The 14,027-nt window shown below is 43.2% G+C and overlaps 1 protein-coding gene across 2 annotated transcripts in view; it reads left to right on the forward strand.

Moving 5' to 3' along the window:
* The first annotated feature begins 9,953 nt into the window (after window positions 1–9,953).
* The window catches only part of il1rapl2 (interleukin 1 receptor accessory protein-like 2), a 355,386-nt gene continuing 351,312 nt past the window's right edge, over window positions 9,954–14,027 (forward strand). The window contains exon 1 of one of the 2 annotated variants that reach the window (XM_020634405.3): window positions 9,954–11,933. The gene's annotated coding sequence lies outside the window, so the exon portion shown is untranslated. The remainder of the gene's footprint in view (window positions 11,934–14,027) is intronic. The other variant, XM_020634407.3, reaches the window with a different exon arrangement.

Genomic DNA, 14,027 nt, shown 5'->3' on the forward strand with positions numbered 1-14,027 from the left:
GTACAAACTTTTAAACCTCATGTATTCTGAAGTCATAAGGCCCAAGTAAATATTATCTTTTAAAAACTTGGAATATGTCCCCATTTGGGCGGTTAAAGGCATGGTTGATAATTTTCTAAAACTAGCATGATTTTGAAAGTAGCATTCCCTCTGTGCTCACTCAAAAGCCACGCCCCACGAGCGCCATTGCTCCAGAAGCGGACCTCAGCTCATCGCTTACATAGTGTAGAAACTACATCGTCTCATGTCTCATTCAGCATTAAGTAAACACTCAACATTATCATAATACATGTTAAAACATTTTTTTTTACGATTTTACTACTCACAATGGCCATCAACAAACTCAGAGTGTAAACTCCGTCATCGGTGACGCACTTCGATCAATGTCTGCCACGAGGTACCAATTTTTCTCCCTGTCTCCCTACTCGTTCTCTACCCCTTGCGTGCACTAGCCCACACTCAAAGTTTTTACATGCTTACAACTGCTACAGATAACGTTTCGTTCCTTTTTTCAGAGCAGATGAATTATTAATTTCTGTCAGGACTTAAAGACAATTTCAACCAAAATCTTAAAAAGTGTATCTGGAGGAAAATTACCAAACCTGCCCTTAAGCAATCACAATGCTGGCTCATCAGGATGTCAGCAGTGTTACTATGAAGGTTAAACTTGTTTAATTAACACTTTCCCTCAGAATTATCTTGAGCTTCATCACTTCCTTCGTTTACTGAAACACAAAGAGATCTCTCCATGTCTCTCTGCAGCTTTGTTCAGCTTTGTTCAGCCTTGTTCAGATTTATTTCTTGTGAATCTTGTATTTTCTCCAATATGTAGATTTGCCTCTCAATACTAGTTGACACTCTGCCTTCTGGCTTTAATCCACACTTCTGAGCTCTCCACTGGGTATTTTAACTAACAGCTGCTGATGAGATGCGGATTCCTTCGCCCAGACCTGTATAATTAGAGCCTTGAGAAGGAGAAAACATACTGGAGCACTACACTGCTGCAGGACACAAAACTTTCCATTCTGCTCTATCCCTGGTTAGCTCTCCAGTGTTCTCATATAAGCAAAATTATGAATAAATTACAACTGCTGACCAGGACTAACAATGACTTCATTGCAGTTCATTTCAAGGAAATTTGTTTCTTCCTCAGTGCTGGTGGCATAGGAGCTGCAGAAGCATATACTGATTGGGGCACACTGTGATACAGAACAAAAAGAAGGGGCTGTATGTGGTAATATCAAAAATAAGTGGTGCTCTGTCATGCCTGTTGAATCACAACTTGGCTTTCCTCAGACGAAAATGTTGCTTTTTCACTGCAAGCCATTCTGCTCACATTGGGGGTTTGCTTCAATCATTTCTGTCGCTGTGTACATCCCCCCTCAGGCAAAAGCCAACCGCAAACCATGCCAACCATCAGGATAGATAATGCAAATGAAAACCAAATATCTCCACGCTGCAGTCTTCATTCAGGTTAACTTGAGGGATGAATCCCCCACTTCACTCCTTACACACAATAAAGAGAACAAAAAAGTAAGAAGCCTCTGTACTCCCCCTGCACCATTAAAGGATAATTCCCCTCTTTCTCTATTGCTTGTCATGGCTGTCTTTCAAGGTCTAGATAGCTCAAAATTACTCATGCTGAAGGCAGATGAACAAATCTCAGCTTCAATTTGACAGAGGGGCCAAGACACATTTGGCAGTGTGATGACACTATCATCAGTGTAGAATGGGAGTCTCTGGGTTACCTGCCAACAACTGTAAGTGAGCCCAACTGCTGAGTACGGCAATTGGGTGAGTCCAATTCCAGAGGAAAACCTTCACCATCAAACTGGAACGTGATGAGAACCTATCTAAGACTTTTCTATCCCAAAGTAAAAGAAGAAGAAGAAGATTTACTTTATTGATCACCACAAGGGGAAATCAATTTTTTTACTAAAACTAAGTTTGTATCTATTCATCCTTTTGTCTCAAACTTTGTATTGCCATAGCCTCCATATTGTGTTAATTGGAGTCAAGCAGTTTTTTTAATTAGTTAGGTTATGCTTCCCTACAGGGGCGTGTCCAGACTTTATCGACTGGGGTGGCCCACCTAGGGCACTGACTGTTGCAGGGGTGGCATGAAGTTTCTGCACACGCACACAAAGTAATGACATGTTTTACCCTTTCTATACCCGCTAATGACATATACTTAGAATTAAAACAATTTGGCCACATATAAATCTTCTTAGTTTGATTCTTTAGGGACTCAAAAAAAACAAAGATTTTTGTGCAAAGTCACAATTTAAAGTACTTAGAGAATTGCTCTTGAACTCTGTCTTAACTTACAAAATAACATTTTAGGCATGAAGGTCCATTTTAGGTGGAAAGAGCAAAGTATGCAAATCTTTTATTTACAATTAATAGTACTAAGACATTTTTTTTTACTACATTTACACAAAGAAAACAGCAGAGAATTCAGAACATCCAGAACAGTTGATTTTAACTTAAGTCCCACCACTGATTAGACAAATAGCAAATCATAGATTTGGATTTTAGGGTGGCACCTGGGGTGGCCAATCAGATTTCAACTGGGGGTCCATGCGATCCCTGACCACCTCTCTGGACATGCGCCTGCTTCCCTAACCCCCCACCCCTTGATATTAGTATATTGCTCCTTATCAGTTGTTGAAAAGTTAATGTAAAAACATAGCTTAGCTAGGGCCAACTAAATAACCAGCCGGAGTATAGGCTGGGACCTGGTAACACTATTATTTAGTTTTTGTGAAACATCAACATTAGCGAGTTCTGCTCCATGATCCTTGCTTTATATTTGTGTGTGAGTTTGTGCTGTGCTGCTCAATGTAAATTCAATCTAAAGACATGCCCTGAATGTAATGATAGAGCTTATTAGTGTGGAAAAAACAGTCTAACTGCAGGAGTTCATTTGCTTGGCAGCATTCTGTTGCTTTGATTAGCATCCAGCCGCTAGCTTGTGCAGATCATAAAGCTTTAATATGGTGGCTTGCTGAGCAGCATGGCTGAGGTTATGTTACCATACCCATAAACACCTCGCTCTGTAAAATCACCACTTAATTTACCTGTTCTAAAACAATACCTGGTTTGTTCTCTCGTTAACACCTACATAGGTTTGCATGTTAAATTTGTTTGAAGGTCTAGACATCAGGCCATGTATTTACACAACTTGCAAAGTTTTATGCAAGCTAATCCACATATTTTGTTGGACTGGATTTGTCAAGAAGAAAGTTCGTGAAATAGCTTATTCTTTGTAACCATTACAATGTCTAGAATATGTAGATATTAAATGATTGCGGATCAAACCTTATCAGTTTTGATTTAAAGCCTTTTAAGGTCTCGCGACAGCTTTGATTTTTGGGTGGGTAGTTCAGTCGGTATGGACCTGGGTAAGGAACCGGAGGGGCACCAGTGCAGGGCCAGGTGCGGATCACAGTATGGAAGTTGATCTGGTTGCTGGAGAGATGCCAGGGCACTTGCCCAGCTCTGGCACACACCATGTATATCAGCCCCACTCTGACAGCTCTCCATTAATGCATGTCCACAGGTCCTGTTTGTGCACGTGTGTTATTCAGGCCCATGTGTGTGTGAAGCATGTTAATGTAAAACCAGAATTTCCCCTCGGTATGTAAAAAAAAAGAAAAAGAAAGAGGGATCAACCATCATTCCACCTTACATTGATCCCTGCAACAGCACCATATTGGTGTCTCAGTGTGTTATTTTACAAAGGATTGGGGTAGTGTGAGAGGTTTGACATGTAAACAAATGGGTTAAACCTCACATACGCACACACTTAATCACATGCACACACACACACACACACACACACACACACGGCATGACATGAGTTTAACAGTCCCATCTTGAACAGACAATGTAGACGTTGCATATTGAGGATGGGAAGAAAGGTTCGGGTTCACTGCCAGTTCATTTATAAGGGGAGAACTGTCCTGAATGGTGGGGGGATCAAAGTCAAAGTCAACTTTATTGTCAATTTCAAAATATGCCAGACATACAGTGGAATCAAAATTTTGTTTGTCTCCGTCCCGCGGTGTAATACAACCAAAATAAGGTAAAATAAGATAAGGTAAAATAGATCAATAAAATGAGGTAAAAATAAGATAAATAAAATTTTTACAGTAATAAATTACGGGTACGGTAGAGGTCCAGAAGAGAGGGGAGTGGGACACCGATAATCCATTCAGCAGCCTTCACTGTGCGCTGCAGGGTCTTGCGGTTGGCAGCAGTGCAGCTCCCAAGCCACACAGTGATGCAGCTGGTCAGGATGCTCTCGATGGTGCCTCTGTAGAAGGAGCACATGATGCATGGGGGGGCTCGTGCTCTCTTCAGCTTGCGGAGGAAGTAGAGGCACTGCTGGGACTTCTTGGCCAGTGATGTGGTGTTGGTTGTCCAGGAGAGATCCTCACTGATGTGAACCCCCAGGAACTTGGTGCTGCTCACTCTCTCCACAGCAGCACCGTCGATGGTCAGTGGGGGTTTAGGAGTGGGGACTCTCCGGAAGTCGACAACAACCTCCTTGGTCTTGTCGACATTCAGGAAGAGGTCGTTGTCTCTGCACCACGTGGCCAGTTGGCTGACCTCCATCCTGTAGTGCATCTCATCGTTGTTGGAGATGAGACCAACCACTGTTGTGTCGTCCGCGAACTTCACAATGTGGTTGCTGCTGAAGGATGGAGCGCAGTTGTGGGTCAACAGCGTGAAGAGCAGGGGGCTGAGCACACAACCCTGGGGGGCCCCAGTGCTCATGACGATGGTTTTTGATGTGCTGCCGCCGACCTGCACTGCCTGAGGCCTCTCGCTGAGGAAGTCCAGCAGCCAGTTGCACAGGGAAGTGCTGAGCCCCAGCTGGTCCAGTTTGCCGATCAGCTGCTGAGGGATGATGGTGTTGAATGCTGAACTGAAGTCTATGAACAGCATTCTGACTTATGAGTTTTTGGTGTCCAGGTGGGTGAGGCTGGGTGAAGAGTAGAACAGATGGCATCCTCGGTGGATCTGTTACCTCGGTATGCAAACTGGTAGGGGTCCAGGGTGGCGGGGAGGGTGGATTTGATGTGGGCCATGACTAACCTTTCAAAGCACTTCATGGCGATGGGGGTCAGTGCAACGGGTCGATAGTCATTGAAAGTGGATGGTGAGGGCTTCTTTGGAACGGGTATGATGGTGGTGGCTTTGAAGCATGACGGAACAACAGCCTGACTCAGAGAAGCCTTGAAAATGTCTGTGAAGACATCTTTGAGCTCCTCTGCACAGTCCTTCAGCACACGGCCAGGAATGTTGTCTGGACCTGCAGCCTTGCGTATGTTGATCTTGGAGAAGGTTCTCTTCACGCTGGCTGCAGTCAGGCACAGGGTCTGGTCGTGGGGAGGGGGGGTGGTCTCCTGTTGTGTGCTTCAAACCTGGCAAAGAAGCTGTTGAGGTCGTTCAGCAGAGAGGTGTTGCTGTCACAGGTCTGCGGCTTGGGTTTGTAGTCCGTGATGGTCTGGATACCACGCTAACAGGCTCCGTGCGTCTCTGCTGTCCTTGAAGTGTCCGGTTATTTTTAGTGTGTAGCTGCGTTTGGCTTTCCTGATGCCACGGGACAGGTTGGCCCTCACTGTTCTCAGGCAGGCTGTGTCCCCAGCTCTGAAGGCGGTGTTCCTGGCCCTCAGTAGCCCGCGTACCTCTCCTGTCAGCCATGGCTTCTGGTTAGCCCAGGTGGTGATGGTTCTGGTGGTGGTGACATCAGCAATGCATTTGCTAATGTAGGAGGTAACAGTGTCAGAATACTCCTCAATGTCTGTGTGGTTGTTGTAGGTGGCTGCCTGCTTAAACATCTCCCAGTCTGTGGTATCAAAGCAGTCTTGTAGTGCAGCAGAGGCCCCCTCTGGCCACACACGTACCTGCTTCAGAACTGGTTTGGTGACTTTAACCCTGGGTCTGTAAGCTGGCATTAGCATTACACTGATATGGTCAGAGTGGCCGGTGTGGGGGAGGGGTGAAGCGTTGTAAGCTTTGTAAGCACCTTTAACTGATGTGTAAATCATGTCCAGAATGTTACCTTCTCTTGTGGGAAAGGTCATGTGTTGGTGGAAGTGGGGTAAAACCGTCTTGAGATTTGCATGGTAAAAATCCCCGGCGATGATGAAAAATCTGTCTGGGTGGGCTGTCTGTTGCTCACTGATGGCGTTGTAAAGTTCCCAAAGTGCGTCGATTCTATCAGCGTTGTTGGTGGTGGGAGGGAATATACACAGCGACCAGCAAGGTCGCTGTTATCTCTCTCGGTTGATAGAAAGGACGGCACTTTACGATCATAAACTCCGCCAGCGGTGAACATTGTTTACATACCACAGCAGCATCTCGACACCAAGCATCACTGACGTAAACACAGACTCCACCACCTTTCTTCTTTCCTCCTTTAATCAGGATTCTGTCCGAACGGTAGCATGTGAATTGTTCAAGCTGAACAACAGAGTCTGGGATGCGTTCCAGATCGAGATCGAGATCGAGATACTGATAGAAAAGATGAAAATAATAGTGAAGTGAACAAAGAAACAACAACCAGAAGACTGTATTTGTATTTCACGCATCCGTTTGATAATCCATCCATCACTAGTAAGTGTGGTAACAAATAATTCTTAAATCATTAGAGAGAGAATGACAGACAAAGTGGAAAAGAAGGTAGCAGGTGGACTTAATGCACAGCCTATAGGTTACTGTATGTTATGTATCACTTACTCTGAGCAATGCTTTGATACGTTTTGACACGCTCCAAACCTGTGATAGTTTCTGATGAGCTGACTCCTATTTGTAGTATTATTCTGTTTCTATTGTATTTTCCTTCCTATATTTAATGAATGTAAATATGTTTTTTTTTTTTTTTTACTTTTTGCTATTTTTGCTGATTATATTCCTGTTTTTTTTTTGAGCTGTTGAAACTATAAAATTTCCCACAATGGGTGATTAATAAAGTTTGATCTTATCTCTTATCAATAGCCACAGAGCTCCTTTTCATTTTAATATTACAGTACATTTGTGGAAAGTTATTACTAATTTGGAAGCTAAAGATTTTCACCTTCCCACAAACGTCACAAATCCCTGCAAATCTAATAGCTATTACTTTTGCAGTAAATTACATTGTACATTTGTTGTTAGAAACTGTTATTATGTTTTTTTATGAGCTCGTATTACATTTGGGTCTGTAATAAGAGCGGCTCCAAATGACTTTGTGGCATGCGCTTTAGACAGTCTGCTTAATGCGATGGAAATAGGGCTCATTATCTCTAAAACATTCTCAAAATAGCTGATGCAACATTAAGTAGTGCTTTTCATTTATTCATTTCAATTTTGGACACATTGATTATAAGTGGCTACAAAATACATGCATGGGAGCACCTGTCAGAATTTAATATTCAATTACATTTTATAAGTTTCAAAAGACCTGCAGTAGTCACATTTTATTTTGGATTCAATCAGTCTCTTAAAGTGAAGTTTTTATTTTTTATACCATCATTTCATGTATTTGATACAACACATTACAACACATACAAAGTGTTTCTAAAAAGCATTCCATCCTAGTTTAGATAGACTGTCTCATCTTCATGGGACGAGGTCCAGCACATTTTCTGCACTGGTGAGTGGCTCATTGGCTCTCTGTTGCCCTCCATCTAGGAACGGCATGACACCAGGGTGAGGAAAAGGGCAGCAAGGATTGAAGTGTCCCTTTACATCTTATAAACCATCTGTTCAAATGCTTTCCATTTAGAGAAGGTCAATGATAGCCAGAATCACCTGTCCACACCAACAGCCCTCCTCACCAACATAATGCAAGAAAACCAGTGTTTACCAAGAATCAGTCATGTGTGAGGGTGGTGGGGGTTGGTGTTGGGGGGGGGGGGGGGGACTTTGCTTTGAGGTTGTCAAAATTTGATTTGCACATTTCAACTAAAACCTAATGAAAGACTTACTGGAAAGATTATACAAAGGTGTTTTGGTAAGAAAAAATGTGTTGGCCTTAAACCAGAAAAGTGACATCTGTCAAAGAAAACAACTAAGATGTATTCTAATCTTTGACAGCAATGTATCACCATTTTCAAATGTGGGTCGGGGGGGGGGGGGGCTCAGCATTTCTCATCGGGCTTTCACACTTCCAGAAACTCCTTATATGTGGAAACGGCGTCAGATTCAGGTATGGGGGGGCTCCAAAGAAAAAAGCTTGGGAACCACTCACCTAGTATATTACATATATTCAAATTAGTTTGATTTCATAATAATTCCTGATTAACCAACCCTCTGCAATCTCTGACTTTCGAGAGTTTCCAAAAATGTAGAGTCAGAAACATGCATTAACTCCATTGTGTTTATTTAATTACATTCAAGTCATTCCTTTTCAGTGTGAATTACTCTATGGTGTAATGGGCCCAGGCACTAATGAATACTCATTAAACTTCCTCCTAGAGCTACAGCTGTACTGTTTGCAAGACTGCTCAAATGTGCATTTTTTAATGAGGTCTGGATGTAGTGATTTACATGTATAGAATAGTTATATGTGTGAAGTCTTGGGTTTTGTGTTACTACATTTTTGTCTCGTCTTCATGTGAGATCCTTGACTTTATTCCGTACCATCTGTGCAAGGTTTGTTATCCTTTATGACCTAAATGTGAATGCACCATGTGCAGAGATTGGATGAATGGGTAACAAAAGCATCAGGATTTACATCGCATGTAACATGTTTTTTTGTGTGTGTGATTAGAGGTGCTTCAAGGCAGGCAACTGCTTCAGGCCCCAGGCCAGTCGGGAGCCCCCAAAGGCCAACTCATTTTAAACCACAGCAGTGGGTCAAAATGTGCAAAGTTTTCAATAACAATATCCCTTAAGCAGGTTATGTTACCAACCCTTAAGCAAAAACACCAGCTCAAGGGCTTGACTCCTGAAGTAAACTTTGTTTTGTGAAATGTTAAGTCAGACACTCTGTATTCTCTGGAGAACAGGAGAACTGTGCCTAAAAAGGAGATGTCTGGCCTTGCTCAACTTGCTGCAACTGTGATTCAGCCCTGGATGAATGGTAGGATGACATAAGGCTTTCCCTTAAGAAGATGTTTTATTTATATTGCAATTTGAAAACACAATTTTTTCATGCAAGTGTTTAAAAATTGGTATAAACACAATAATTACACTATTTGGAAAGAATATAAATATTATATGCAAAAAAAACAACCATGTCCACCGCATGTCTCACCTACACATTCACACGCTGATGGTAGAGGCTGCTATGTAAAGTGTCCATCATACTAATCCATTCCTACACATGAGTGGGACAAAGCACCCCAAGGACACATCGCACATGTGGCTGCAGGAGCTGGGGATTGAACCCCCGATCTTCCTGAGAGACGACCAACTGAGCCACATCTATCTATCTATCTATCTCATCTCATAATATATTCAGAATATACTGTTTATGGATTTTTCCACAGCCTTGAACAAATCCCTCCTTCTGCTCTTCCCCCCCAAGATATTTTCTCTCCGCAGCCTAGAGGGGGCATCAAAGCGACATTCAACTTGATCCTAAAAAACAAAAATAGAGAAATAAATACCAACTCTGTCTCTCCAACACACACTGACGCATACAATGTAACCTGTCCTAACAGTACTTTACTTCATTCTACCAATGTGACCTCTTTTAATCATTTCCTTACTAGAAAACAATGCATGAACGAGATCAAAAAACTAATTGGCTAAAGCCACACACATACACTCACACAGAGAGGGGGGTGTGTGTAAAAAACAAAACTTCTCAATGAAACGAAAGTGAAGGAAAAAGATCGTCTAAGCATGTATCCTTTCCTCAGTTGATGTGTGCGTGCTTGTTTGTCTGCGCGTGTGAGTGAGTGCGCGTGCACGCGCGTGCGTGTCTCGTGGTGCTGAAAGAACAGCGCCCTTCACGTGGGGGAAGAGAGCAGCTGAACGAGGCAGCCGGCCGCCTGTCCCATTCACTTGTATTGAGTCTTATCTCCGGCTACAGTGCCATCCCTTCTTTATCTGAGGCAGGAAACTATCTGTAAAATACGCGCGGAGGATTCAATATCATGAAGCACGAAGGAAGGATATTTCTTTAATGTTTCCCTTTTTTTGTGCTCAGAGTGGGCACCCCCCCCCGCCCCCCCCATCTCTCTCTCTCTCTATCTATCGCTCTCTCTTCTCGCTTTCTCTCCTCTCTCAGGCTTTCTCTGCGCTCTCTTGTGGACTCTCTTAAAGCACTTTGGATAAAAGCCTTCGCAAGAAATGGCAGATTTTATGTTTCTAATCGGTCTCTCCCTGGGCAGGTGGTGAAATATCTGAGGGAAACGAGTAAGACTTTTATTACTAGAAGGAGAAAATAATCATCTGATCTTACTCCTCTTCTCTCCAGTTATTTCGGCAATCGAGACAAAACTCGGGGCTGTCTTCTACTTCTCCTTTCTCCATCGTTGTGTTGATGCTGTAGCAGATCGCTAGGAGACCCAGTTCCCTTTCTTCTCTCCTCATGTATCCATATCTCCCTCTCGGGTTGGAAGGGAAACCTATAAGCAGCTGCTAAAGGCTTCCACTTCCTTCTCTCACTTCTCCGAGGCTGCAAGAAGGATTTCCAAAAGTAATTCCTAGCTGAAGCTTTCGTGATCTTGGCAGGGAAGCGCAGCTCGGTATCACATCCAGTCAAGAAGCATGAAGAACTCTGATCTGCAAGGAGCACGTTTGTGAAAAGAGAGAGAAAAGTAAAAGACGGACAGAAAAGGAAGGCATCTGAGGAAATACATGGAAAACACCAGTGATCTCCAAAAAATGTATTTTCTTAAGGATTAAGATTAACGGAGCAGAATAGAGATTATACCTTGATTTAAAACCGAACCTTTATAAACGACTGCTGCCTGGATATGGACTGATGTGCTTTTGTTGATTAACAGACTGCTCGGTTGATTGGCAGTCGGACATTATCACCCGTCAAACTTTGGCTTGTACAGGAGAAAACGAGAATCTTTGCGCTGCAGCTACTGTTTTTTTTTTTTTTTTTGGTAAATAAAAAGATGCTTCTTCAATATCACCGATCGGCTGATAAATCGACGAATAAATCACCGACGACTTCAATTTGTAAAATGTGACTCTTTGATTTTTTTTTTCATGATTTGGGTCGACTTTCCGCACTGTTTCCTTAAGATTTCAAAACCTTATCCTGCAGAAAAAAACTTCTGATTCAGCTCAACAATTATTTAAATCATTAAGAAACACTGTAGCACACAATAAGAGAAGAATGGCTTCAAACTCATGACTCTGTAAAGTCATGAAAATAATTTAATAGGGATTGTTACAGTGCATGTGCTTGCGGGATTCCAGTTTGTAGATTGGAAGTTATTTTTGGCTGCGCAAAGTAGAGCTACTCTTCCACACCGCTGCCCGGACACAGACAGAGACATACTGAACAGGGAGCTCTACCTACTTGTTTCTGTCTTACATCCCGTCCTGAAAGAAAGGAGCGGGACAGACAAAAGGGCAGGGGAGAGAAAGGGAGAGAGAGAGAGAGAGAGAGAGAGGGAGAGGGAGAGGATGCGTAACTGCGGTTAATTGGAGCAGATAAAGTCTTCCAACACCCAGAAGATGGAAGGATAGAGGACGAAAGTGATTTTATTGTTTGTTTGTTTTTTGCAACCACGCTGTCCTGTCACACGCGTGTTATTCTTGGATTGAAAGGAGGAGAAGAAACGACCCTCCTTTCTTTAGAGATACGTCTCCGCGCCTCGGAGATCTGTCGAAATTGGCTGCACCGAGGGGAGAAGAGCCACAAAAAGAGATCCGGAGGTGGGATTATTTCAGCACATTTAAACATTTCGTCAGGTCACGACTCTGAATAGGAGCTCCTGGATTCAGGAACAGTTACTCCGAAACACCAGGTAAGACCGCTACTCTCCAATGTCGTGCGCACATGTGTGACGAGTTTACTTCACGGGCTTGTTGTGTGCGTGTGGCCTGTGTGTGAAAGAGGGAGAAACGAAGCGAAAGAGAGAAAGAGAGAGAGAGAGATATCCGCTCGACTGTGTGTGCGCGCTTTTGCTCCGTGGGTGTATGTGAGAGGTGAGAGACTGAGTGGCGGAGGGAGCGTTTTACGCACGAGTGAAAAAGAGAGAAGACAGGGAGAAAGAGTCACAGAGAGAGAGAGACAGAGAGACAGAGAGAGAGAGAGAGAGATCGCGTGTGTGTGTCGTCTGATGGTGTGTAGGTTCGTGAATTACCGATGAGCCTGGTTAGACAGAGGGATTCTGAAGTCACACCGATACAAAGTCTGTCACACGTTGATTTGACTATTTTTGGTCTTTGAACTCTCCATAAGGCCGTCACGCTTTCCATTATTCATTCATCAAACCGCACGAGCGTGTGTGTGTGTATAAACTAACGCAAGTGCGCTAAAAGCCGAGTGAAAGACAGGCCCTCACGGGAACAGGAGCATTCAGCTGGAGATGTAGAGCAGGATAAACATGCACACACACACACACACACACACACACACACACACACACAAAGTCAGCAAAAAAAAAATAAATGTAGAAAATATGTTTTTGACAAGTTAACATTTGTTTCTGTTTGCTCAGGATGATTCCCCCTCCTCTCCTTTTACCTTTACACATATCGCTGAGTACGAACAAGGGCTTCCGGCCCATTCTACATACAGGAGCAAGGCACAGGAACTACAGAGGACAGGGTATCCCTTTGAAGTCATAGTGCATGTGTGTGTGTGTGTGTGTGTGTGTGTGTGTGTGTGTGTGTGTGTGTGTGTGTGTTCATCACTACATTGTGTCTCTGTATGGTCACATTCAGCTCTATTGTTTTGTGTCTCAGAAATGTTTTGGTGTCACTCTAAAGGATACATGTCTGGTTTGTTCTTTAAAGTTTTGCCATGTAGACATTTCTCATCTTTACATAGCCCGTTTAAATCAAATGTAATGGTTTTGAATCCTTTAATACTTAATCAGTGGTCACTTAGTGTCGTTTTAGTTGTCTGATTGATTCTCATACCAGAAAAGTTAACCTTCCCTTTAAACAGAGGCTGTGTTCTCAGGACTCACACCGGTTCTTGTTAGGACCGTTCAGCAATCCATCCTGGTCTTAACATTGTACTGCAGGTTGTATGTGTATGTGTGTGTACAAATCTTAATAAAAAAAACCCACTCAAATGAAAAGAAGGAAGTGAATACACGCTCCAAGAATTCTGATTAGCCTGGTTGGGCGAAGCACCTTTGGGTGAAAAGATGCCATTTTGGTTCCACTGTATAATTTTCCCATTTGTTCAAGTCTTCCCAAACACAGACGCTGTTTGTCTGAGTGCTTTACAGCCCAGCAGGTGCATTCTCTCCCTTCCTCCAGCCTCCTCGTTCTCTTTTTATTCTCTCTGAGTGTTTTTAGAGAAGGGGAGATTGTACGTGTGTTTGTGTGTTTACAAGGCCACCGACAAAAAGTGTGTGTTTTAAGTGTAATGTTGTTTGTGTGAGACGAGATGGGTAGACGTCGTGGATGTCAGTCTGTCATCTAACTGTGTGTGTGTGTGTGTGTGTGTGTGTGCGTGTGCGTGTGTGTGTGTTCAGGAAAATATAACAGCTAGGCAATCACACACACACACTGACACACACACTGGAGGGATGCGTGGGTTTAATTATCTTGGCCGTTTAGCACCTAGGTGTGCATCAATCGTCAGACCGGTCTCCCATCAGGAGCTGTTGTGTGTGTGTGTGTGTGTGTGTGTGTGTGTGTGTGTGTGTGTGTGTGTGTGTGTGTTGATTTATAGTGTGAAGCCGATGTCGTACAGAATTGACCAGTAGGTAGATGGACTGGCAGCAGAATGAGTCTGTCCACTGACCAACAGAGACCATTTATTATCAGTGGATGGGGAGGAGGGCAAAGCTTGCAAGAGAATAATTGTTTTGGGAAGACAAAGTCTGATCCTTGACTCATTGAAGAACAAAAAAACATTAAATTGTATGAAAACTTATATT

This window comes from Labrus bergylta, chromosome 9 (assembly GCF_963930695.1).
Source record: "Labrus bergylta chromosome 9, fLabBer1.1, whole genome shotgun sequence".
Classification (NCBI taxonomy): Eukaryota; Metazoa; Chordata; class Actinopteri; order Labriformes; family Labridae; genus Labrus; species Labrus bergylta.